Source organism: Hippopotamus amphibius, chromosome 6, assembly GCF_030028045.1.
Source record: "Hippopotamus amphibius kiboko isolate mHipAmp2 chromosome 6, mHipAmp2.hap2, whole genome shotgun sequence".
NCBI classification, from domain to species: Eukaryota; Metazoa; Chordata; class Mammalia; order Artiodactyla; family Hippopotamidae; genus Hippopotamus; species Hippopotamus amphibius.
The window spans coordinates 66,600,612-66,627,090 of NC_080191.1; the positions used below are offsets into that span (position 1 = coordinate 66,600,612).

General features: G+C 38.2%; 1 pseudogene; it reads right to left on the reverse strand.

Moving 5' to 3' along the window:
• Nucleotides 1–14,295: 14,295 nt before the first annotated feature.
• LOC130855648 (peptidyl-prolyl cis-trans isomerase A-like) lies at nucleotides 14,296–14,773 on the reverse strand (annotated as a pseudogene).
• Nucleotides 14,774–26,479: the final 11,706 nt, after the last annotated feature.

Genomic DNA, 26,479 nt, shown 5'->3' on the forward strand with positions numbered 1-26,479 from the left:
GATATCTCTAATACTTGAACAAGAAAAAGAAACTATCCCCAGTAATAATGAGGGGTAGGCATTTTTTCCAATGGAAATAGAAACTCTTTAGAAATAATATTGGCTAATAAATGAGTTTTTGCTTAAGTTATTTTCAGAACTTATTTTCCAGGGGTCTTAGTCTTTGGCCAGATTCACCCAAACCTCACAAACTTTAAAGCTTGTGAAAATAGACATGATGGCAATGCTTTAGAATATGACATTGCCATTGAGAAAGAAAACAAACAAACAAGCAAAAAAACAAACCAGCAACTCCTGACATCTGAGAACTTGTCTGATGTTCACTGCTAGTCTATGTTGTTCTCATGTTAGAAATAAACAATCTCACAGGACACCAGCCTCAGACAAGCTTACTCTAAGATCATCATAAAACGAGGCAAAAACAATATCTATTTTGGTCTCTACTACCAGCCAAATATAAAATATCACACATTTCCAGCTAATACGAGAGACTGCTGCTTTTTTATAAATTACAGCTCTATCCCAATAAATCTTATCTATATATATATTTCAAATATAAAATAAATTTAAAATCTGGCAGATAAGATATATTGAGATACCCAGTCATAGAATCACTCTAGCTTCCTGACAGCATCCAAATCCAGCCTCACTTCCTTAGACTTTCCCCCAAATTAGTCAAGCTTTAAACCCCAAATCCCACAGGCATATTTCTAGTGGTCATTGGCTGAAGGGCATTGACAGCATAGAACAGAAAAGAGTAGTTAAAATTCATGATGTTAGTTGATAATAGACATATTAACATGATGTTTTTGTGGTAACTAAATAAAAAATAATTCATAGATAATACTGTTACAAATTTTTACTTTTTTCTAAAACAAAATAACAAAGAATAATAGACTAACTATAATATAAATCTTATAAAAAGGAGAGTAAATGTCCCAAATCTCATCCCGCTAATTGAATTATAGTTCTCCCTTGCTTCCTAGCAGCCCATGTACATATTCATATATAATTTTAATTATCTTATGCCTAGCAACTATATAAGAGCATGTCGTCATCTTCAAAAGAGTTGAGTATATGGTTTTACCAATTAAAAAACAAACGTTACATAATAGATAAAATCTAATCAGGGATGGATACCTATCTATTGTAGAACCCCACTTTTAAAGATCCTTTATAAAGACAATGAAGAAATTCATGGACTTAAAAAATGGAATGACAATAGTATACAATTAATCCAACTTAACATGTAAAACTTTAAACAGATAATGGTGGAGCTTGATATTAATTTCTAACTCCTTCCCACTAAGGCCATAGTGAAAACTCTTGGTCAAAAGAGCCAGAGAAATATGTCCATTCAGCCTAATTTCCTCTTCTGTTTGCACTACATTTTGCCTTCGGATGCGCATATAGATGCTACTTTCCTCTTTAAAAGCCTTTGTTATTTTTTGCTGAAAATGGTCTGTCTCTAATTCTGCAATTATACAAAGATCCTTTTAAATGCAGGTATTCGTTGTCAGTGATATTCCTAAAAAGGTCATTACCATTGGAAAATCCCTACCCCTCCTTACTTATTACTGGAGAGGTTTCTCCTTCCTGGTCCAGCACTAAACTGTCCATTGTCTGATTAACTGTCTAGCCTGTGTTCTTCCTTGGCAGTGGGACAGAATCGTGTTCCCTCTGCTTTCCTGTGGGAGGGTCCAGATTGTATCTCAAGTGAAACTGAACTCCTGCATTGTTCATCAAAATGAACGATAAGATATATACTGTGTGAGACCAATAAGCATAGTCTGGTCACAGTATATCAGGCATTTTATTATCCAGCTGTTCAAAACCAAGTCACTAATCTCATAGACCACAGAATTTTAGTTAAAATTTAATTTCATTTTCTTCTTTTTTTCTCTTAACAGTATAACATAAATGGTTTCTATGTTTGTACACAAACTTCACAAATATCATTTTAGTAGGGTTCTGAAAATATTTCATCTAATGAATATACAATAATTTAGTAAAACAATCCTCTGTATTAGATATTTAAATCTTGTTACAAAATATTTGGAAACTTGGTTCATATTAGAAGATAAACTCATTTTTTCACATATGTGCTAAAACAAATAAAAAGGTAAAAACAGTCATAAATGTCAGAATGTTTGTTTAGTTAAGTAAATGAAATAGTTAACTTTTGATACTGCAACAAAAATTTGAAAGCATTTTTTTTTATGGCAAAGAATAGCAGAAGTTGCCATTCCCACTCAGGAAAAAACTTGGTTCCATAAGCCTGGTAAATACTTGACGATTCAATGATTGACTCACAGATTGAATAAAAAGCAGCTACTTTACCAGAAGTTGAGAACTCCATGGGAGGAAAGAGACAGGAGCAGGGAGAGGAAAGAAGAGAGAGGAAAAGAGACAGAAAAAGATGGAGAAGAGAGAAGACAGCTGCATCTACCTTCAAGCAGTCGCCTGGTTAGAAATTCTCCAAGGTTTACCTCCTGGAGCCTTGTGTTTAAATTTCAGAACTACCTTCCCAGACATGTCTACAGATATTCTTTAACCTTACTTTTTTGTCATTCATTCTAACAACCCTTTTGTCACATTTATACACCTTACTTATTTAAAATTTTCTCTTTAAAAGAAAGTCTTAAAATTTCATCTAGTTTTTCAACTCCATTTAAACTCCATTACATTGAATAAATGAATATTTGATAAACATCTCTAATAAACTCTCATCTTATCGGAGAGCAACATGTTTTTTTCTCAGTGAAAGCTACAAGCCTAACAGTACCTTCTTTGTACGGCTCCAATATGGTTATTTGAAATGACCTCCTTGTTTTGGACACATTCCAGACCCTTTGCTTCTGTTTATTTAGATTTGTTGTAACTCTTTCTCTTTTGGTGTCATTTTTTTTACCTCTCAATTTCAAGATTGAGAAGCCCTCTTCATGCTGGTGGGAATGGCCAGGTAATTGTGTAGGATCAAGTCACAGAGCAGGGGTGGGGAATACTTCCCTGCCTTCTGCACACAGCAGCCTTTACTCACAGTTGTGGCCACTTAACAAGGCAGTGGCACTGTTCTGCCATTATTTATTAATTACATTTCTCAACTGTTCTGAGTGCATAACAGAAAACTCAATTAACAGATTTGGATAAATTTTGACATTGATTATAAGTTGTGTGCCTGGGGCTTTCTTTTATAAATCTCTTGAAAAGTTGAATACTAATCTTTTCAGCTAACTTGCTTTCTGTTACATTGTTATCAATCAATCACGCTTGTAATTGACTTTTACTTTTATAACAATTCTAATACTCATATGACTTTAAGGATGATTGAGCCCACTTTTGTTCTAGCTTCTTCACTGAACACCAGATAACCCAGAAAGAATGTAAGTCATAATTTTAAGAAGCTTAAAGTAAAAACCTCTCTAAACTAAAATGTTAAAATTGACAAAATGGACAAAACTTTAAATCATAATAAGCACTAAAAATTGTCTCAAATATATACTATATTGTCAAAAAATTTAAAAATTATATGCCTTCTATGAGTATACACACATACACAAATATATATTCTCTAATATATATCAGCAACCATATCTAATAGATATTGTCCTCAGAAACTAATATTCATCAACAGATGCTTCAAAAGCCATTGGAAGATTAAACACTTCTTTGTGTTGTTTTTGTTAAAATCAGAAACATTTCATAGCAACTTCTACCTCTTCTGTTATTTGCAGAATATTAATAATTTTTCCAAAAGCCTTTTATGAACAAGGAGAAGAAAATCATTTTATCATTATTTCAAACAAATCAAATTTCTAATTATAAAACAGGATACATACAATTAGATTACTGAAAAATATGAGATTGGGTAGAATTGATGTTTAATAAAAGCTTTTAGACTTTTTTTTTTTTAAATCAGCTGTAAGTAAGTTATAAATTTGTAGGGATGCTGAGTCCAGATAAATTGGGAAGAGGAAATCTGATCATCTGAATTTCAATTTCTCAAGGAAGTGAAAAGCAAAAATAAATATTTATCATTGGGAAAATTTTATAGCAGTTGGGAAGATAAGTTATCCCCACACTTTATTCTTTTTGTTCCCTAAATGTGTGTACTGAAAGTGTATGCAAGAGTAGTTCACATGTAAGTTTCTTGACTCACCCTTACATTTCCCAGTCCAGATTCAACATATACATTCCTTGGTGCATACTTATTTACATAACCATAGCTCCCTGTACCTGAACAACAGAAAATCCAGGCTTCATAAACTGAGGAAATGAGGCAAAAGTAGAGGGCTACTTTAAACTTCATCCATGGATACAGATGCACTTTAGCATGGCAACTCTATGGGGAACTCAAGGTTTGCAGGCATATAAAATATAAAATCATTTCCTCTGCCCTTTACCAAAATGCACTTGCAGTAAATGTGGTTGAGGCATTTGAGGACAACAGATAGGACGGAGTATGAAATGGACAATAGAACTGTTAAGTGGAAACATTTTTATCAGTCTCTACAGAAAAAATGATCTTGGTAACCGATATAACTTGATAACTGTGAAACCACAGCCACCAGATGTTTAGGGTTCCCTCTTATCTCAACTGTCCTACTGTGGACTAGGTACAATGCTATGTTTAGGGATACCTTTAGGAGAATCACAAAGCTAGAGGAGACTTCCTAACTTCTTGAGATATTTCAAAGCAAAATAAATCTACTTCCAAATAATCAATTTATATTATTCTCTTAAAGATTATTAGGGATTATCATTTTTGCCTCCATTGAATTTAAATTCTAGAGTTTACCCAAAATATATGTCAGAAAGTTATACTTTCTCTGCTTTTGTTGAATTCTTTCACCATTTTAAGTAGAGGTTGGGGTAAAGAGATGATTGATTATTATGTTCAAGTATAGCTAACAGTTACAGCATTTCAGTCCCATTGTCTTATTTGATTCTTCCTGATTTGATAAAAAAAAAGACTGACAAAGATTTTTGAAATTCAAACTTTTCTTCTTTCAAATGGATTATAATTATTTTGTTTATGCACATGAAGTCTAAATAATTAATAAATTAAATACATGTTTTTGAGCTTCTATGTCCCAAGCACTGTGTTAGTCATATACTTTTCTTATATCTGGTTTAGATTCTGGAAAAAAAAGCCATAAGTTTCACCAGCAATAACCAAAATAATTAAATAAACACATGTTAATAAAAGTAGTAAAAACCAAAAAAGAATCAAACAACAACAATTTTAATCCTAATTGTTGTAGCTGTGCTTGTTGGGGATAGAAGTATTTATTAATAAATTATCTAGTGATGGGAAAATCTCTCAGGCAATAATCAAACTGGACATTATGTTTTATGTCCTTGAGTCAGGCCACACTCTAAAACCTCTGCCACCACAATGCCAGTAAGTATTTTCAGGTACGTTGTTTGCAGAAGGCATCACTGTGTCACACTTCCAAAGTTTTAATACTTTCATGAAATGGAACAAAACAGTAGAAATGCAGTTGGGGTATTTAAAGAGTGAACTTAACACAACTGCACACATAGAAACTAAGTTCTTTACAATCAGTGCTGCAATTGATCAGTGCTGAATAATGAAACCGGCTACTCCAGACTAAACTGGGCTGGACATGGAATTAGATACTTGCACAAAAGGGAGTGAACATGATAAGAGTGAAATAGAAAATATGTGGGGCTGAGATTTCAGATATTTTTGGTAAAGGGCTTGATAAATATCCTAGAGAAGAATTCTGGATACAAACTGTTCTGTGGTATTATGTATTATAGGTTATCAATAATCTATATATGTAAAATTAGTGTGGCAAAAGTGATCATCACTCCTCAGGAGCTGTTTTTCCTTTCCTCTACGCTAGGGGGGATTCTTGCTGTCTTTCCTTGCAGTTAGGTGTGGCCACGTGACTAATTCTGGCCAATGCGATTTAAGCAGAGGTGCCATGTGGCAGCTATTGCAAAACTTCCTTAAGACACTATTGGTGTCCCTGTCTTTGTCCCCTTTTCAGAGTTCCCTTCATCTGCTCCCTGGAGTACAGATACCACATGTTGGACTGTGAGGTCAAGGACTACACAGTACAGTGGCAGGGAGGTGAGCTGGGGGGAGCCTGAGTTTCTGGAGACTTCCTGGAGCACAGCTGTGAAATCAACCCTGGATTTTGTCTGAGAGAGAAGTTAACCACTGTTATATGGGCTTTTCTCTTACTTTCAGCCAAATCTAATCCTAATTAATAAAATTTGTTTGTGCATATTTACACAGATTTATATTTGTTTATACATGTAGATCTTTCTATAGTGAATTATTTTTCAATATGTATCTTCTGTTGACATTTTCAAATGCTGCTAATTATAGTTTATGAACATATTTCTACTAGGTAAATCCAACCAATATTTGTGGTCAGTATTCATTTAGAGAAAACAGACTAAGTCAGCAGCGCTACACTATGAATAAGGAGAAATGATCCCTTGCTCTGAATCCTGTGCTCTAGGGAACCCCACAGATAGACACACACACACACGCAGTTAAAGAACACACATGCACTTGTGCCATGCACTTAATGTGGCACGCTGCACCTGAGATTCTAAACATTCACTCCTCTGATTAACATTGTTCAGACTCCAAGAAAACATTGGTCCACACTCTTGCCCTCTGTCCTCAGCATCAGAGGGGACTCCTCTAAAATGTCATTGAGTGTTTGTATGTAGTGCAATTTCAGAGTGCTGGGAGGATTTAGGCAGCAGAATGTTTAGGTAAGAGGGAAAAAATACTTAGCACGAATTCAACAGTTTCTTGCATTAAGATGTTTCATGTCCCAGCTGTGGGAAGGCTCATTTTCTTGTTTCTCTTTCTGTTGCAAAGTGTAGTTCCACAGTCCTCACAAGTGAACATGGTATTTGCAACACTGCGTAGGGCGCCTGGGGAACATTCTGCTCTCTTAAAGAATTCCAGTTCTCCTAAATTTGTATAAGTATAGGTCTAGATATAACATGTGTCTTGACAATGATTTTTGTCTTACAGCTAGATGGACATTGAGCACTTCAATTGGAAATAATTTTATTTTATTAAAATATTGAGTAAAATTTTAAATTAAAATTTATATTTATTTAAATAATTTTATTTTAAAGTTAAATGTTTAATTCATTAAGATTAAATTTTTCCATTTAATGGAAATTAATAATTTCTAATATTACAAGAAATATGACATTTTTGAAAGCATGTATAAAATAGTTGTTATTTTTGGATTTTTACATCTGCTTTAATTTACATGATTAACAAAAATATTTAAACTATTACTCTTTGAATACAGTTTCATTTCTTGTTAACATTTTCAGTAGAGCAAAAGATGTAATGATTTTGATTACAATACAAGAATAGGGTTATGCTTTCCTGCTGCAAGATCTTCATGTGACTGACGATCAGGACTTTTTTGTTTTCTGCCTTTTCTCGCTTTTCTCAAGTTCCTTACTATGCTGTTTCTCACCGTTTACATTTAATAAATAATTCATTGCTAACTGTTCTTCTGTAATTGCATTCTTTCTCATCCATATAATGATGAGTAAATGTGAAATGATAAAGTCAGAAAGCATTTGCAAGGTGAAAAAAGAGAGGCGAAATAATGGAGAAAGGAATGAGGATAAAGGGTGTGGTGACACCAGAAAGTCAAAAAATAGCTCCCTAGAACACGTTAATGAACAAAATAGGGAATACACAAGAAAGCTAATAGCATTCCGGAATGCAGCCATGCAGAGTGAAGGCCTGGCAGGCAAGGCTTGTGCAGAGTCTTAACTGCCCTCTAGACATTGTCAGATCCCTTAACTCTCTGGGCTTCTTCTCCCAACAAAATGTAAGCTTCGACTGGGTTTCAAAGGCCACTTTTATTTCTAACATTTCACATTTGAGAGAATAGAATAGATATAAATGAGAATGATCATAGTACGTGAATTATAATTGGCTCACATTTACTAAATAATTTCAGAAAACTGAGTATCTGCCAAAGAATGCATGAAAAGATAGAACATATCCATTGTAAGATGACTTACTAACGCTGCTTTAAGACACACGGCCAGTCTATACCTTTCACTTGTTAGGATCAGGATTTTGTATCTAGTGAAGTATCTCCCATTACTGGATCGCAAATATCCTTCTTACATTTTATAACTAAGGACACATAGTTATAAACATGAATGCCTTATAATATACTTATAAGCATGAATGGTGTCAGGCCATCTGAACTTGAGGGTAAATTTAAGATCATTGGTACAGAGATAATCATATTTTACTGCCTTTTTCCTCTCCGGTTATTGCAGGACCAAACCCTCAACTCATTGTGGGAGCATCACATATATTCACAATCAAATCCACTCATCTGCCAATATAGTGTCTGGTGGTTTTGTTTTGTCTTCTAGCTCTGATCTCCTTGGAGGCATGTCTCCCATTAAGACCTCTACTGTTGATCCTCCAGACTGGATTAGTTTTCTCCAATGTATATCTAGCCCTAGTACTTGTCTTGAGCACTTATTGAAATTATTGAAATTAGAATTGAGTAATCATTGTGTAATTATTTGTTTGAAGCCCGTCTTCTTCACTTGAGTCTACCTCTTGGAGAGCTGGGGGCTGGGACCTCGTTTCTCTTGCGCTGTATCCCAGAACCTAGCATGGGACCAAGGTGCATGAGTGCCTTGCTACATTTCCAAGACCTAGAGAAGAATACTGATTCTAACTGCTCCACTGCATCTCATGTACCTTTCCAGATAATGCCAGGTAATGCTGTGCTTACTGATGTTCCCTTTCCATTTGGCACTTTGCCACCACCCTAGAGAACTCTATTGTGATGCCCTGGGGACTTCAGGTGCCAAATTGATGCTTTGTTCTTAGGAGTTCTCTAGACTCTGAAGCAATTAATTTTTCATTCCTCAAAAAAATGGGAAGAATACCTTTCAACTCCTTTTAAATTACATATTGCACCCTGGATGTCTTTTTAGTAAAAATAGCTCTTTCTGCTGTTACTTATAACACAGTTTTACCCAGGAATCAGATCAGAATTCTTTGGTATAGAGTGTGTTTATTTGTAGATGTGTGCATGCACACATGTGAGTGTTCTCCAGGAAAGGGTAGTGCTAGATAAAGAACAGACCTAAGTGATAGACACAAGACTTCTTGTTTAAAATCGCCTCTGCATTTGGATTGCAGTCTTTGTCGGAGACCAGGTTTATATGTCTACCTCTTCTTCCCATACAGTGCTTCTCTATGGCCCTCCCGTAAGTGGCTCCAGAAATTGCCACATGCCTGAATGTGTCATAGACACATGTTATCGTCAGACTTGGATCACACTGCCTGTCTGCCAGAGGCAGAGGAAAGGGCACACCTGGCATTGCTGCTGCAGTTCTGTGTAGCCTGTCAGCTTCATGCTATGACTTCGTCATCAACAAACATTTGTTGACTATGCCATACCTTCAGTTCACTAGATACTATTTAAGATTGCTTTGAAATCAACATCTATATTATAATTTAAAAAATATTTAGTTGGGCATTTATTTGTAAAACCTCCAGTAGCCAGGAATTAGAAAGCACAATCATCATCACTCCTATTCCAAACTGTACAGCTGCTCAACCCCCGTGACCCTGGACAGGCCTCAGACACTCTTCATTTTGGGTTGTTCTTTTGTTAAGTGGCAATGAAAGACCATGAGTTTTCTCAGTTCCCAAGTTTTATTCTAAATCTAAAACACAAGTCTATTGTTTCTATAATTGTATTCATATTATATTATATTCACTATATATATTTTTAAATACATAGAAGTATAAAGAAGTCAATAAAAAGTGACGCTATTATCATTTTGCTATTTTTCCTAGTTCCTTTCTTTATAAGATCAATGGACATGTTTTTATTCTGCTTTTTTCACTTCATATTTGAGAATATTTCCTCATATTAAAAAATATTCATCAAGATCATTGTTTTTAATGGCTGCAACCAAGAATAGAGGCACCACAATTTATTTGATTAATATTTTATTGTTGGATTTGACCAACGCAGGTCGTGTAGGACTGTAGCATTTGGTATTGAAAAAAAAAATCTGTGCATAAGTGGACCCAAGCAGTTCAGACTCCTTGTGTTGTTCAAGGGTCAACTGTAATAGTCACAAAGTCACAGAGTTAGTAAACTTTGAGGTGCAAGTCAGGAGGTTACATGAGAGAGACAAATCTCTTAAAAACTATGTCCTACAGTGTCTCCATAAATCTAGACATAATAATTTCCTTAGAATAAATTCTTAGACGTGGAAATACTGAGTTAAAAGTTATGAAGGAAAACTTCATCATTCTCATACTATTTGGAAAATGCTCCAGAAAGCAGAGTCGACTCGTAGACATCGGGTTTAAATATTAGTCCCTTAGGAAACTAAAAAACACTGTTACACTTCAAACAGGAGTTCTATTTAAAGGTTCATAGATGAATAATGAAGGAGAAACAGATATGGAAATAAAAGAAGAAGTAAAAAAAGAGAGACAAGATGACTAGCATGATTACATATCCCAGAAAATGAGAATTGTCAGCTACAAAGTATATGAAACAAGATTTCAAAGATCAGCCTTCTAACGTTCTTCTACTCTTTTCCACCAGCATATTTCTGTCAACACTGTATAAGTAGTTCCTCAGTTCCAGAACTCTTTTCTTACTTAGTTGAAACCACGGAGAAAACATAAAGAAGGTAGAAGATAATCAAATAAGAAAATTAAGATTAGGAGATGCCCAATGGATGGAAGGCACCTAACAAAATAATCATAGTTATTTTAAATAAAGGTCTTATTACTTTTTCTTTCTTTCTTTTTTTTAAATAATTACCTACCCACTTCAGTGATGTTCATTTTATCTCTTCATAGTAAAACACAGGATAAGATTTTTAAAAAGAAGTCATTCTTACAAAAGTGAGAAGAAAACACATTTTAAAAGCATTCCACACTGTCTAAAAGGGAGAAATTTGATAAAAACTCAAATGTAAAACCTGTATATTGTGATCAGTGGGTGGTAGTTAATTAAGTCCAGACTGTTCTCATGAACAAGGTCCCACACAAACCTATTCCACACCTTGGGTGCAGAGGCCCTTTGTCGCAACTCTGAAAAGTTTATGTTAATTTATTGAGACTTTTAGTTGAAGTAAGCTCAGTTTCTTATTAAGCATTTAAAATGTCTGCAATTTAACACCAATGATTAAGCTGGTGTAATGTTATAGGATAAGCAGATTGTCATTTTGGAACCTTGAAGAGCCCCTAAGGGAGGCAACAAAACCTTGAAAGGATGTGTGTGAGGAATAGTTAAGAGGCCAGGTGCCATTGTTTGGTTGCTAATGGGCAGTTGTTCTCAAAGTTGAGAGAGCAGAAACAGCGAAGAGCATGGAAAGCCTTCAGTAGGGGGAGAGAGTGAGAAGAAATGAGGTGACTGGCAAGTGAAAGCCACTTTCTGGGACCCAACATAAATTTTTAAAAGATTTTATTAAGTTCTGCTGTGGAAGAGATAACGAGACTTCTACTTCTCATGTCCTTATGGGACCTTGAGGAAAATAACTGCCTCTTTTGAATGCATATCAAATTGAATCTGGTTTCAGAACTGTTTTGTAGTGCAAAGCCACCTTTAAGATGGCTGTCGAGGAAAGAGAAGCTACCTACTAGGGCCACACACATCTGGGTTACGTAAGTCTCTTAGAGTTTAGTTTATCTCCATTTCAGCCATGGTAGAAACTTTAAACATGATGACTGTGCACAGTTTGCCTGGCTAGATTTGCAATAATAGGAACTAATTAGAGGCACCATTACAAAAATAACTATTGTGTTTACTTTATTATAGCTAATAATTTTGATTTCTTGAATTCTGTCAGGCTTTTCAAGGCACAGGTTTCCTATAATATATTCTTTCAGCAAACCCATAATAATTTAATATATTCTGGCCTTAATGTTTAGAATGTCAAACTATTTCCCTTTGGAGAAAAAAAAAAGTTTAATATCTCCTAAGTTGAATGTGTGTGGAAGATGCATTTCACATTTTGTCCCACTTGAGATAAACTTAAATTTTTGTTTTCATCCTTCTAGATAATCAGACATTTCATGGCTCTCCAAACACAAAGATAAGAAATTTTCTAGTTATTTTACACCTTCTCCGCCCTAAAGTCATATTTTTCGATGTGCTTTATTTGCTTCAGTAATGGAAACCAAATAGTTGTGCCTTAACTAACATGATTTCATAAAAAAGCATTATTTCATGGTTTGACAGTTTTGCAGAGATTTTCAAATTTTTCTTTAAAGTTGTGAACCAGTCATGTTCATCTTTATTTCAAAACAATGAATATGACACATCAACTGAAATTTTACATACATACAAAAATGTCTCTCTCATCATAGTTTCACTCTGCATGTTTTTCAAGGAACAGAGAGTGATATCAAATGCTGCTGGGTTATTAAGTTAGATGAACGCCAAGAACTGAGACCCTACTCGGCTGTATGGAAAACACTATGACCTTAAGAAGAGGTGTTTTACTGGAGTGGTAAGGTGATGCTTGATTGGAGAAAATGGGATCAAAAATCAGTAGGTGGAGGTAACAGTAAGTAAAGACAACAATGGGAGGAATTGTGCAGTAAAGAGGAGCAGAGAAGGAGGCTGGGTCTATGTGATCAAGGGAAGATATTTACTAAGATGAGTGACAGTGAAAGATACTGTTGTTTTTTTAACGTCTACTCAATTTTGCTGTGAACCTAAAGCTGTTCTAAAAATATGAAGTGTATTATAAATATATAAACATTAAATATAAATATAAAAAATTACAAAAAGAAATATTGTTTTTATGGTGGGCGTGACAGATGATATTCACCTGGATCACAGGTGCTTCCAGTTACCTCCATAAAGATTAATTATCGTCAGTGCTCATGTCTGACATTGAGATTATTTGAATATCAATCCCACCGATGCAAATCTAACAGAGAGGGAAAGCTTAGTGACAGAGGAGTCAAAGGAGTTAATTCAGCATCAAAGTCCCTGAGTAGGTGAGAGGCTAATGAAGAAATGGAAGGACTGGCTTTTTATGCCAGCGTGGCCAGGTCCATCATTTTCCCAGCAAGGAAGACAGTGATAGGTACAGACATAGGGAGTTGGGAAGATGGGTGATGGGAAGATGAAGGATTTCCCTCTGGTTGCTCTTGCTCTTTAAGCAGAGAACTAAGCTAGTCAAGGTCATCATCCCACTGTGGTACGGGGAGGAGGTGTTGGAGGTCTGAGGAGGGAGGAAAAGGCTGCAGAGGAAGCAGTATCCTCAGGAAGCAGCCTGGTTTCTGTTAGAGCAAGAAGAAGGAAACTTTCGAAGAAGTAGTTAAGTATGTAGGAGATTTTGTGATAGCAGACTGTGAGTTCCAAAGGAGCAGTGGAAGGTTTACGGCAGTGGTTTTTAACACTGGCTATATTTTAGAATCAACTGGATATGAAAAATACACCAGTTCCTGGGCTGCTCACTAGATATATTGAATCTTTGGTTGAACCCAGTTACTACACTTTTTTAAAAGCCCCTCACACTATTCTATGTGCCATCAGAGATGGGACCTGGCTGAGGGGCTAGCTGGGCTGTGCAAGCATGAACGGGTGAGGAGAAGGCAGAGGAGGGAGGGGTGGCCTGTGGAACCCAGACCTCTGGGTGGGAAAGAAGTTGACATAGGCAATGTAATGATGAGATGCTCTTAATGAACTCTTCATCCAAGCTCTACCTAATTATATGTTTTAAAGCAAGATAATCATAGATACTCATGGCCCCTTCCTTTCCAAGCTTCCATTTTTTAAAATAAGAAAACTATGTAAGAAACCCCCAAATTATGTTATCCCTGATAAATATTTTTTCTCCCAAAATTTGTTGTCTCATTGGTAGGTACTTGATAATGACACATGTTTTATTCCTCTCATATTTGAAGACCAAGAATACCATTTTATCCTATTAGGATAAAGAAAATCGATATGATTCATTTAAATTTGTTCCCATATCCTAAGTGTAAATGAAATGTCTACATAAAGAAGCATCTTGGTTTGCAAGTAAAATGTCCTATAATAATTTATTTTTTAGTTTTTATTTCATAATCATAAACTTTTCAATTCAGCTAAATTTGGAGGGGAATAAGGAAAATATGGAACCCAAAGAACTGCAGTGAGCCCACAAATATTATAGGATATTTTGAGCAGATGGGGGTGAAGGGGTGCTCTCCTGAGCTACAGAAGGAGTGGTCTGGTGGTAAAGATAAAATACAAGTCAAATTTATTAGATTTGTCCACAGTCAGCAATGGTGATCTTCTTGCTGGTGTTGCCATTCCTGGACCCAAAGCACTCCATGGCTTCCACAATATTCATGCCCTCTTTCCCCTTGCCGAAAACCACATGCTTGCCATCCGACCACTCAGTCCTGGCATTGCAGATGAAACACTGGGAACGATTTGTGTTGGGGCCAGCCTTTGCCATGGACAAGATGCCAGGACCCGTATGCTTCAGGAGGAAATTCTCAGCATCAAATTTCCCCCATAGATGGACTTGCCACCGGTGCCATTATGGCGTGTGAAGTCACCACCGGCATTAGTCTGTGAAAGCAGCAACCATTATAACCAAAGCATTTCTCCCCAGTGCTAAGAGCACAAAAGTTTTCTGCGGTCTTTGGAACTTTGTCTGCAAACAGCTAGAAGGAGAGGCGGCCCAAGGGCTCGCTGTCAACGGCGATGTTGAAGAACATGGTGGGGTTGACCATGGCTAGGCTGTACAGGAGGCTGTGGGGTGGCAGCGTCTCCAAGACCAATAATATGTTTTAAAATTAGATTTGTCTCAGTAATTACCTGGGTTCAGTGGTTAGGACTCCACACTTTCACTGCTGAGGGCCCGAGTTTGATCCTTGGTTGGGGGTCTAAGATCTCATGAGCTGCATGATGCGATTAGATTTGTCTCAAAGTTTCTCTTGGAATTAGATCCTCACCAACTTCAGTGGACTCATCAGAGCTGTAAATGAGGACAGAGCAGCAGTTCATGACTCTCCCAGACAACCAAGGGAGGAAAATCAAAAGCCCATAGATGTGGACTGTTGGGGTTCTCTAGCCTCTGTCCTGAATTTCTAGGAGTTAAATTATTTTTGTCTTTGTTGTTTTTATTGGGATTTTTCTTTGCAGCTTGAAAAAGTTATCCTTTTTTATCCTTTCCTTTCCTCCCTCCCCTCCTCTCCTTTCCTCCCTTCCTTCCTTCCTTCCTGCCTTCCTTCCTTCCTTCCTTCCTGCTTTTCTCCATCTGCTCCCAGATGACCCATCTTAGGCGAGACACAGGGTGACCTGCACCGTGGATAGTAACAAGATTTCTTTACCCCACTCGCTGTTTGATTCCTTCCCCTAGGCATAATATTTGGGAGAGCAGGGATTTCATTTTGTTCTTCTTTGTATCCTTCATGGATCACAGTCCTGACATAAGAACTGTCTCAAAATATAAAAAGAAAAAAAGTTAGTTGAATGAATAAGGGAATGAATGCCCACCTCTGATCTTGATCCAGAAGCAGTCTTCAAAATAGATAGTTAACACTTTACCCAGCCAAACCAATGTTTTACTTATCTCAAAAAGCCTTTAACTTTTATCTTACCTTCATTTGAACTTCTTTAAGGTGTTTTACAGTAGAGAGTTGATGTTTCCAATGCACATGGAGTTATTCGCATCCTTTCTATACATGCATCAGCTCTCAAGAAAATGAAGCCCTATTTCAGGAAATTGCTTTGTCTACTGTGCTAGCAGCCCTCATCCTTAAAACAAATTAATGTTCCCCTGAAGAGGGAGAACACTATTTTTCACTGTTAGTCAGGTATATGCATCACTGGCCTGAACATCCTCCTGACTAGAGATCAGTTATAAATGATGACAATTCCGTACAGAAGAGCAATGAAGCAACAGGAGGGGAGGGGATTGCCTCTACAGCAGTCTTCAATGGGACATTTCTTCACCGTGTCCCAAACTGGTTGCCCTACTTCCCCAAATACCTGCATATAAAACAGCTGAAAGTGAAAGTTAAAACAGACAAATTTTTAAAAAAATATTGTTGAAGTACAGTCAATTTACAATGCTGTGTTAATTTCTACTGTACAGCAAAATGATTCAGGTGTATATATACACACAGAGATTTTTTTTCATATTCTTTTCCATTATGGTTTATCACAGGACATTGAATATGGTTCCCTGTGCTATACAGTAGGACCTTGTTGTTTATCCATCCTATATATAATAGTTTGCATCTGCTAATCCCAAACTCCCAATCTTCCCCTCCCTTATTCCCCTCCCCCTTGGCAACCACAAGTCTGTTCTCTATGTCTGTCAGTCTGTTTCTGTTTCATAGATATGTTCATTTGTGTCTTATTTTAGATTCCACATGTAAGTGACATCATATGGTATTTGTCTTTCTCTTTCTGACTTACTTCACTTAGTATGATAATCTCTAGGTCCATCCCTGTTCATGCAAATGGCATTATTTCATTCTACAAAAGACATAATTCTTTCTTCTCTCAAGACTGCTTGACTCTCTCTGGATGGATGAGAGATGAGCCCCAGCCCCAGCACAGAGATGGTGGAATAAGCTAGGAAGGTCCCTGACACTGGTATTGAGGCTGGGCCCAGGTCCTTCTGGATTTGTGCTCACAGCCAAGGAGACATCAACAATATTCCAAGCAGATAGCTGCCTGGGGATAAAATGCCACCTGTCACTAGTTAAGCAAAAATGCATCTCTTCATCTGTCCTTGAAATAAATCACTATAGCGTAAAGTCAGGAAACACACAAGAGTTACTTTCATTATGAACCCATGAGAATTTCAACAAGGCCTTTACCATAGTGTGGGAAGACATTCAGAAGTCTTTCTGAAACCTTGTAAATGTTACTAAAGGTAATTAAAGTATGTGGGCCGAGTGACTGGATGCAGGATGTCCTGCTTGAGCAGTGGAGGAGCTAAGGGTGCTGGGTGTGGAGACCATGGGGGCATAGGCTACCATGGAAACAGAATATTGACCCTCTCTGGGGGCGCAGCCCCTTTCTCTCTTGCACACCTCATATCACCCTGTTTGGCCCCGGAGGATGGCTGGTTAGCCAAAGACGGGTAAGATTCCTCAAGGGAGGAACAACCTAAGACAGGCACAGTCGCAGAGGGGCCAACAGGGGTGGGGCACAGACCCCTAATCCATCTGAGAGAGGTCTCCTGCCCCCAGGGCTGCTTTGCTCTCCATGCCCAGCTCAAATCCATGCCCAGCTCAAATCCACACCCAGCTCAAATCCACACCCAGCTTAAATCGGACCCAGGAGGCCAGCAAAGATCATTGCCCCAGTCATGTGAGGCCTTTGTTTGTTTACTTCAAAGAAAACCTTGTTTGTGGGACTAAAGTGGGAGTGTTAGACCCTTGGGCTATGCCAAGAACTCAATAAAAGCTACGTGGGATGAATCCGCGACGCTCTTGATCCTAGAGGTCTTGAGCCCCCCGGTCCCATCTTTCTCTTCAGTCTGTGTCTGTGTTTTCTTCAGTCTGTGTCTGTGTTTTCTTCAAGCTTGCAGCACCCGTCACTCACCTCGAGTCGCCGAGCTGGTCTCAGCACCTTAGTAATGGGATTTATTTTTCCAGAGGCAGAAGGAGTATATCGAATGAAAATATACCTTTTTGGGCAATGAGGAGAGCATTTAAGGATCAAGAATATTATGACCATATGCCTTTTGGCCAAAATTTTATTGCTGATGAGTTGGCGTGAAACCCTAAGGCTGTACCAATCAATCCCCAAAGACACAAAATAAATGAAAAGAAGCATTCTTTTATTAAACTTTTATGATTGAGAATTTTCACAAGACTGGACAGAGCTTTGAAAGTTGATTTTTAAAAAAAAAATGATTTTTTAAAACTTAATTGATACCTATTTAGCTCTTTGTCTAGTTGTAAAATATAACCACCCTATATGCAAGGAGAATCTGAACAAAATCATTACCATCTGTGTTTAATGCTTAGAAGGTTGTCTTATATTTCATTCAGGTTTACAACCTCAAAGATTATTCATAATGAATTTTACCTTTAATGTATTATTCAGAATCGTGCACCTGTGATACGTCATAAATTTATGCACAATAATAACCCTTAACATTTATATGAACCTTTTCATCTTCAAAGCACATTATGCACATTAGGAAATTCATCATCTCAACACCCATGTGAAGAAGGTAAATATTGTTATCTCCATTTTACAGATAGAGAAACTGAAAGAGACAAGTCATCCATAGGCATAATTAGAAGGGAGGTTTCACTTTGTGCAGGGGTTAGGGTTATGAAATATTTATATTCTATTTTAAAATTTATAAAACTAAGAGAGCATTAAACTATTATCTTGAAATTTTTCTATACCTGATTCCCTGCCCTGCCCCAAATGCACACACATATTCCCCAAATGTGGTGTAAAGTTTAAAAATAAGTTAGAGATAATTTACCTATATACCACCTCAACTTCTTGATAGTTTCTAAGCAGGTTCTAAACTGTTAAAAAAAACAAAAAAAGGTACTCACTATACTTAGTGGTAAGAATCCTGACCTGTGTCTTGCTTCTTGCATTTAACCTATAAAATTGTTAAGAATTTTTTTCTTCACGTGGTTTTATAGAAAACTGAGGATTCTTATGCTTTAAGAGGTTGTCTATCGTGAATGTTGACCTATTCGCAATGCTATGATTTGTACTGAATAACTTCAACAGTCACGGCACTATGCACTATTTATGTATTCTGTTGTAGTCTCAGTATTATTTAAAGCATGTAAATGCAGCTGGTTTCCAGTCATGTCTGCTTACCAACATGTGTTGTTCATGTTCACGATCATGCTGAATCCATTGTTATGACACTAACATGTGAATTTACATAAGATGCCATGACCTGTTGAAATGGTTGTTTTGAGAAACATGGTCTTGGAGCCCAAATTAACATTTAGTTGTAAGAAAAGATAACCATTGTCTTAGGAATGGACTCCAATAAAGAGATTTATGTGCAGGCTTTATCAGAATAGTGTTCATCAGAGGGAAAATACCTATGAGGGAGCAAAGGAAACAGGACTGGGCTGAGGGAGAAGCTGGAATGCAATGCAGTAACAGTAGAGACTAAGGGGTGATTTGAAGCTGGGAAGGACCTTTAATATTGTTCCAATTCTGGGTAAGATGGGTGGGTCTTTTCTCCCCAGATTAATCAGTCATATGATTCTGGATGCCCCTACGGCAGAAGCATAATCTGGGTAAGACAACTTCCTTCAGCCAGAGGGAAGCTTCCAGAGAAGAAATCAATGCTAAGCTATAAGCAGCCCACAGCATCCACTACACTAATGCATTAGGTATCAAGGTAAGAAGCAAACTTTGCTCTGATTCTCTAGCCCAGAGATAAAGCCTGGACTCCAGTAACACTCTCATCATGTCTGTGTCAGTGCAGCCTTTAAAGTTAGCTGATAAGAGAAGCAAAGAGGAGGTGTGAAAAGATCGGGAGGGTGGGCACCCAGAATATATACACCACACAAGGGAACACGCTTCTACACAAAATTATTGCTAAATCTCTCTCCTCAGTGCACTGGGAAGATACAACTAATTTACTGGCCAGAGGAACCATGCCCAAGACTCTGATCCCAAAGGACTGAAGCAGGAATAAGTTATTCCACAAAAAGTTACCTTGAAAAATAATTCTCAGAAAGCTGAGCCAAAAGTAATGATCATGTAGCATTAAACATAGGGAAAACAAGACCAAAAATGAAGTTCTGGGGACAGGAGCAGGCACGAATAAGTTCAGGAGTTGAATGAAACTAAAAATGAACTAGAACAACTGGACAGAAAAGAATATAACCGTGGAAAAGTGTCATAAACTGTTTCGAAGTATCTCCACACTGACCTTATTGGACATTGAGTGTTGGTTGTGGTATAGGGTTAAGGCAGAAAGTTATGGGATAGATTTTTATGAAAAAGGACTTTTATATGCAAAAGAAAGGTCTTACTTGCTGAGCACTCATCAACCTATAAGCTTCACCCAGAAAATACATAATGCCAACCATATGAAAAAGAAGGGCAAGTTCAAACATGTTAACAAGAGAGCTGTAAGGTACGAGAAGTGCAGTTAAGATTGAGAGTAATCTTGCTGTTTTTAGGAAACAGTTCCCCTCTGTTATCAGGAAATACATAGATGGGATCTGGGCACCTGGGTAAAGTTAGGATAAGCAGCTCTGTTTTTTAACCTCCTAAAGGAAGCAGAACATTCACATCTCATTGATAAGCCTTCTGCCTTTTTCAAGCAGAACACTGACCATGAGGTCAGCAGAGAGATTTCCACATTTGGTTTTCTTCAAAAATGTTAGACCTTTTAAATTGCTTTGATAGAGTGTGTGCTCTGAAGCTTAGTACAAAGAAAGCAATTGCTCAAAGAAGTCTTGAACTAAAGGATCCATTACAATGAGTGTGTAAATGAGCTTTCAGTGTTTTAAAGAGGTCATTCCATTGGACCTGTTATAGGCTCTTACAGGGCTCAGAGAATTTACTAAAGTAGGAAAGCATTTCAAACACTAGTTTCCATTAAATTGATACCAGTTTTATTCAGTGCATCTGACCTCTTGACAATGACTATAAGTGGAAGCTTCAAGTGCCATCTGCAGCATAAAATATAAGGTATGTGGGTGTTACAAAAGCATTCTGTCTGTGATGGGCTGGCTCTGGGGAGAGTTTGCTACCCACGGGATCTTTTATCTATGAGTCACAGTTCCGTGCAAGGGCAGTTTCAGAGTGACTTTCAATAGGCATGAATAGTGAAGTCAGCATGTGCTCTTTGTTGAGAGTTTAGTGGACAAGTAGCATGTGGCCAAAGTTCTTGTCACAGTTTGCCCCAATTAGCCCTGTTTCTAAGCCTCAGCAAGGAAGCCCAGAACTGAAATAGTTGGAGAATATTCTAGTTTGCAGGCACAGTAGAGCAGATAAAGTAGATCACATATATTAAAAATGAACTAAGTTAGTGGATAACATTGCTCTTCGAAGATGTGGCAGGTTGGAGGAAATAGTGGAAGCAAGCTTAAAAAAAATTCAGGAAAATCCATTTATGGGGGTTTTGATTTCTTAGGAATAACAAAGCCTTATTATGCAGTGAAAAAATTAATTGAGTCATATAATTTTGTAGCTGGAAGACACCTTCAAGAAGGCTTTATTCTCTTTTTCCTAAGGAAGAAACTGAAGTTCAAAGAGGTAAGTTGATTTTCCCAAGGCATCTCAGCTTATTAGAGGCTTGGAACTAGAAAGCAGGTTTTCTAGACCCTTCCAGTCAGGGTTCAATGCTACCGCAAACTTGACCACTCACTAGAAGAACTGCAGGTAAGGCTGTAACTAATAAGGGAATCGGGTCTCCAGGTTTGCTTTATCCCAATCCCAGTCATTGATGAGAACATGTGCATTAACTGGCATTGAATCATTACAAACTTAGTAAGAACATATAAAGGTTACAGTTTCTTACCAAAGTAAGAACAGATGCTCTTATCTCTTATTGACATTCCCTAAAATCATTTCTGTATCCTCATCTGTCCTGTCACTGTGGCAGATTAAAAAGAGCTGAACATGCACAGAAGAATGCATTGAATTCAATCACATAATAAAATTGTGGTTGCTTTAATTATGTCATTAAGTTCCATAGTGGTTTTTTATACAATATGTATATGTTATACTCCTCCGAAATTTGCATTAGTATAACAGTATGCCTTTCAGGTGTTATTATACACAATTCTGGCACTAAATGAAGTGACTTGAATGAAAAGCCATTCAGATCATTTGTGGCTATGCTATGCATGGCTGATTTCATGGACTTTGCCCTAAAAAGACTAGCTTGAGAACACAGAAACGAGCAAAAGGTATAGTCTGATTCTAATCTAACATTATTTCTGCTCTGATGTGAAAAGTTTGAGTGGTCTGTAAATAATGATCATGCCTGCATCTTAGGGGCTGAGGAAAAGAGACACAACCTAGAGTTCTGAGACTGGGTTCCACTCTTCTATTAACAATTATGGTGACTGCACACAAACTCTTTCAATCTTTGATTCTGAATTCCCTTGTTATAAAATGAGATGACTGTATGATCTTTTAGGTCCTTCCAGCATCTTCATTCTAATATGTTGTGTTACTTCTCTGTATTTCCAGAGGCAAAGCAAATCTGTGTTTTCACAGTTCTCAAAACAGAACTGGAATAGTCATAGGACCAACTCTATTGGGAGTTCTGAGTTGCTCAGAGCATATAAGACTCTAACATAGTTTAGGCTTTATATTTTTTTAAAAAGTCCACATATTTAATAATTTGGCATACTTAGACATTGTTCTTTAAACTATACATTTTGACATCTTCTGCTGTATTACTTATCTGTGTGGCAATGAAAGCTATGTTTGTATTTGAGAAGATCACTAAGAACTCTTCAGAGATAGGATTAACTTATCATTTTAGGACATATGAACTTGGTAGCTAGTTAAGAGCTAGGTCTCTTTTGAATCAAAATAGAGAAAACTCAATTCACAATAGCTTACCCAGAGAGGAACTTTGCCTTACAGGTTTGAACAGTTCAAGAGGTGGGTAAACTCCAGCAAGGCTGGTTTCAGAGGTTCAGATAAAATGTTATCACAATTCTGTCCTCTAGTCTCTCTCTCCTTCTTTAGCTTCATTCTCAGGTTCCCCCATGGTGGCAGGATGGTTGCAAGGAGACTCAGGCTTACAACCTCCTTCCAGGTTCAAGACAGTAGGAAAAATGAAGTACTTCTAATGCAATACTTTGGAAAAAACTCTCATTGCATTTCATGGTCTTTGATTTCATCACATGCTCATATTCCCACACCAGTCACTGTGGGTAAAGATCTGCAAGCTCAGATTAGACAAATCTGAGTCCCACATTCACCGCAGGAGCACAAGTGAAGCCTTACCCCAGCACATGGCTTAGAGAAGTGTCAAGGATGGGTGTACACAGCAAACTCAGGGTACTGTTAGCAGAAAATGGGAATGAGATGATGGGCGGCAACAGCAAGATGCCTATCAAACCTGATTTCAATTTGTTATCGAGTTTTAACTGTTTTATTTTTTTATTTTTATTTATTTATTTATTTTTTAAATTTATTTTTTATTTTTTTGGGGGTACACCAAGTTCAATCATCTGTTTTTATACACATATCCCCATATTTCCTCCAGTTTTGACTGTTTTAAAAAACCTTTTTTTAAATTTCAAATTTAATATGATTTCCTCTACTGCCCCTACAGGCAAGTAGCAAAAGTTGACTGCAATACATTATATATACGCACCTGCACTGATAACACGATAGGATTGTTCACTAACATTAGTTAGTATTAACACAGTGCTTTTAGCACTAGGTAATCTTGTTCAACTAAAAGCTTATATGAAACTCAAGCTGATAAAAATCAAGCATTTATGGATAAAGTAGGGGCAGGTGGGGATCCTTTACAGCATCCTTGACATACTATCCTGTAGAAAATACTAGAAGACTTTAAATAAACCTCTGGCTTCCACACAGCAGCATTACTAAAATAAAGTAGATGCTCTTGTTTGAGCTTTAAGATGTTCTTTTCCTCCTCTCCAAAGGCTGGCTGATGGACATCACGGGAAAATTACGTGCTAACTCTAGAAAGAAATTATGGGTGACAATGATTTTGCAAGTGCCTTTATCCAGAGACTCCTGTTTTGAGATTAGGGGGCACTTGCAAAATTAATCACCTCAAAGCAGGAGTCTGGATAAAAACTGGATTGGAGAATGTGACTCAGACCTGAAAACAAAGTGGGGATCTTTTATCCTCCTCCACTGAAGAAAAGACAGAGGGATGTAGAGGGCAAATCTAAGCTGACTTACCCGCTCATCATGAAGAAGGACAAGGAGGCCAGTCAGGCTGGGATGCAGAAAGTAAAAGAAGAAAATGGGAAGGCTGGAGAAGAGATGTCTCTGCCAGAGGAAAAGTTCCTGACCTCCCTATTGATCCATGACATTAACGGAAAGAGGAAGTGTGAGGTATGGTTTCTGCCTTTGACACCATGGCTCCAGTCTCTGTTAACCTGGCCAAATGGATGTATTGATTCAGACAAGTCTGATTGGTGAGTTCTGCTTCTGTGGGAAAGACCATATCCCAGTGTGGAGAAGGGGGAAGAAGTATATCTGCTCATAATTTTCTCCTCAGTGGAAACAGGAAAAATACAAAGAAGAAGGAGAAAAAATTCCCTAAGAGTTTGGCACCAAGTGACCTTAAAGGAGAGAACGTGTATTTGTTGAAAAGTAGGATAGATTCTGTTCTTAGTTAGTGTGGTGGGCAGGATTATGGCCCCAAAATATACACATGCCTTAATCCCAGGACCTGTGACTATGTTATATTACATGGCAATAGTGAAGTAAGGTTGCAGATGGAATTAAGATTGCTAATCAGTTTACTGTAAAATAGAGAGATTATCCCGGGTTATCCAGATGGGCCTTATGTAATCACGGGCGCTCTTAAAGGCAGAAGAAGGAGGCAGAACAGGGGAGGGAGATGGAGAGATGCAACATCCAAAGCTGACTACACCAACCTTGAATCTGGAGGAAGGGGGCTCTTAGGGGTTGAATTGCACCTCCACCAAAATTCATTGGTTGAAATCCTAACCCCCAGTACCTCAGAACATGACTTCATTTGGATAGAGGACTTTTCAAGAAGTAATTAAGTTAAAATTAGGTCATTAGGGTGGGCCCTAAACCCATATGACTGGTGGCCTCATAAGAAGAGGAGATGAGGACACAGACACACACACACACACACACACACAGAGGAAGACCACCTGAAGACAGAGGGAGAAGGACGCCATCTACAAGCCAAAGACAGAGGCCACTGAAGGAATCAATCCTGTCAATACCTGTTCTCAGACATCCAGCCTCCAGAACTGTGAGAAAAATCAAACCATGTTGTTTAGGCCATCTGTCTACATTACTTTGTTATGGTAGCCCTGGCAGATGAATACAGGGCAACGAGCAAAGGAATAAGCAAACTCATCCCCCTCCTCAAGCCCCCTCTACATGTCACCCCAGACTATTGCTAAAAGAAGGAAAAGAGGAAGAACAGCCAACATGCCAAACTCACCCCTTGTGGGGAACAGCTCACAGAATGTAAAAATTAGCACCAGAGCTAATGGAAATTCACAGAAGCCCCAAATCAGTGAAGTCAAGAATGTGGGTGGAGAAAGAAACCTGACATTTTTTTCTTTCATGCCTCAGTGCATGATATGTATGGAATAAAACACTTGTACTTTCATCTTTTGACTAATATTAAGAAAAAGCTGAGCTAGGAAATGGGTGGTGGGGAATACGAATGGGGGATAGGGGATGAGGGAAAGAAATAAAGAAAAAAAGAAAAAAATGTTTTTTAAAAGTAAAAGAGACAAGGGAAAAAGATGGCGGTGAAGTAGAGGGAAGTGGAATGCATCCCTCTCCACAGATGCATTGGGAATGCACGGAAGGACGCAATAATTCCCACAGAGAACCAGCTGAACACCAGCAGACGGCCTCGGACACCAGAAAGGACCGCAAGGAGCCCAACATAACCGGTAGGGAGGCATCTACGACGACTCAAAGAGGGTGAAGCGGCGGAGTTGTGGCAGACGGGAGGGAGTGAGAAACACACGGAGGGTCTGCAGCGCAGCTTAGTGTTCCCGGACCGAGACGTCGATCCACAGCTGAACAGAGGGTCCGGGAGCAGGAGCGTGGGAACTGGAGAGCTGGTTCAGGGTGAGAAACATTGTTGCCAGTAAGGTGATGGGCTGAGAGGACAGGAGGGAAGAGGTCCGCTGCGAGGTGTGCCCGCCCCTGAGAGCTGCCTGGCCATGATGGCGGCTGGAGGCTGCAGGCTCACGGGTGGGGGGGGGGGCGGGGGAGGAGCCGGGCACATAGCCTCTCTCTCTCTTTCATCGCCTCTGCAACAGGCAGTCGAGAGACGCCCCGTTGGCCACCTAAGGGGTTCAGAGATAACAAGCACCCTCAGGCACTCGGACGGGGCTGGATTAAAACCCCTTGAAACGCCAGCAGCAGGGAGGCTGCCAAGAAAAAACAAAACAAAACAAAACAACAACAACAACAACAAAAACCCAAGAGAGGCCCAACTCTAAGACTTTCTGTTTACACCTGAGCCACCAGCGTCCCTCTGCAACAGGCACCTCCAAGCCCAACTGAAACAACAGTGCGCCACTGCTCACTCACTCCCAGGGGAAGGAGCCACTGTTGTACCCTCTCCCTCCCCACACACTGACGCTTACAAACGAACACTAAAGGAACCTCTGCTGGTCACAGAATAATGCAAAAAAACCCAAGGCGAGGAGAAGGACACTTACAGCTGAGACGCTAAGGAAACAGAAATAGTAGTATCAATACCTATTGAACTGGTCCATTCTGGGATCAGTTCTGGA